Below are 1,828 nucleotides of genomic sequence, written 5' to 3' on the forward strand. Positions count from 1 at the left end.
ATAAACATGTTTCCCTAAAAACCCCCCCCCCCCCCTCCATCCCTTTCCCAATTATGCAGATCTACTTGTGTACGTGTCGGGATTAGTAGAGTTCCCGCTGTACTTCCGGCCCACTCAGATGTCATGTCTCCGCCTCCCTCTCCTCCAGACCATTCACAAAATGAAGCCTTATAGGGCATGTGAATGGGCTGGAGGTCGGGGAGGCGGAGACACGAATGCAGTGTGGAGGCTTAGAGCACTTCCATCCTTTCCATCTGAGTGGGCAAGAAGGACAGAGGGAGCCCTGCTGACCCTTTGTAAGCAAGCAGATTTGCCGTATCTAGAATAAAGTCTGCATGTCCGGGCGGATGGGCGGAATGGTGGGCGTGGGTTGGGGAAGGGGGAGGGGGGGTAGAGGGTGGGGTATGTGAAAACAAATTCTTTGCTGCTTTAACTCCGGTAAAGTTGTAAAATAGAAGGATCACATAACATAGCCAACGCGTTTCGAGGGCTAAAGCTCTGACAAAGTGTCTAAGCCCTGAAGAAGGGGGAGTGGTTTGGTCCCTAAAACGCATTGGATGTTTTATGACATCATACTATGATTCATTGGAGCACTGACAAAGTGTCTAAATCTCTGATGAAGGGGGTGTGGTTTGGCCCCCAAAACGCGTTGGTTGTTTTATGAGATCTCACTGCGAACCATTATAGTGATTTGGACTGTTTGGATTGGCGCTCCTGTTGTATTCTGATATTGGGTCAGGTTCTTGGTGCCTATTGGAGGGGAGTCTGGCTCCATGCGAGTGGCCTTCCTGGAGCCAGTGAGCTCGCTGAATGAGTGTTTCCTGTGTTGAAGTCTCAGCGCCTGTTGCTGGAGCAATAAAAACCTGACAGAGTCTTAGCACTTCCTGTGTGCCGTCATCCATTGCTGGGTTGAAGTATTTTTCCCCCGTGGCGAGCCGGTGGGTCACCCAGCTGTGGAATGTGGGCACATGTGGACCAGCTTGGGGCAGCAGCATCAGAATCCTTCAATTACTGATTTCTCAGTGGGGTCTGGGAACTAGAAACACGCGCAGGTGCACGTTGCTAGATGTGCGAGTTGCATTACTCCCACAAAGTGCTTTTTTAACAACAAAGTGCCGCAGTCTGAATCTTCTTTCATTGATCTGAATCCATTTGGAAGCTCTGGGTTCCCGCTCTCTGCCTGTCATTACCATACGGCGTCATCAAATAGCCTGAAAACCCCGGCAGCCAATCAGAAGACAGCGTCACATTATTGTCATTTGTCTTGTGAATGAAGATTTAGTATCACACTTTACTTCTTGTCAATGAGTCGCAATTAACACCTCCGGGAGGTGGTTTGCAGTGTACGATTTGTGTGCAGGCAGGGGGAGGCGGAGTCATTGTGATGTCACTGGCTGGCAGAGAGCTGATTGGCTGGATGTTAGTTCATGCATCCCTTTGCTTACATTGTGTGTGTGACAGGTTCCCTTCAAAAGGGAAAAGTGTTGATGTTTTCTCGCTGCAATATTGTGATCTCTTTGTGTTGTTAAAATGTATTAATAGTTTATAATGATAACAATATAATGCAAATAATAATAATAACAACAATATACTCATGTATAACTAATTACTAATTAATGTGTGTGACAGGTTCTCTTTAACAGGAAAAAGTGTTAATGGTCATGGAATCTACAATATTCTGATCTCTTTGTGTTTTTAAAATGTATTAATAATTCATAATAATAACAATAGAATACAAATAAGAAATAAAAAGAAGAAATAATGTTAAGATTTATTGATAAGAAATACAGTTAAAGTGTAATAATAAGAATAAGAATAATAATGTGTT

Source organism: Nanorana parkeri, unplaced genomic scaffold (assembly GCF_000935625.1).
Source record: "Nanorana parkeri isolate BGI_ZX_2015 unplaced genomic scaffold, ASM93562v1 scaffold320, whole genome shotgun sequence".
In the NCBI taxonomy this organism is placed as follows: domain Eukaryota; kingdom Metazoa; phylum Chordata; class Amphibia; order Anura; family Dicroglossidae; genus Nanorana; species Nanorana parkeri.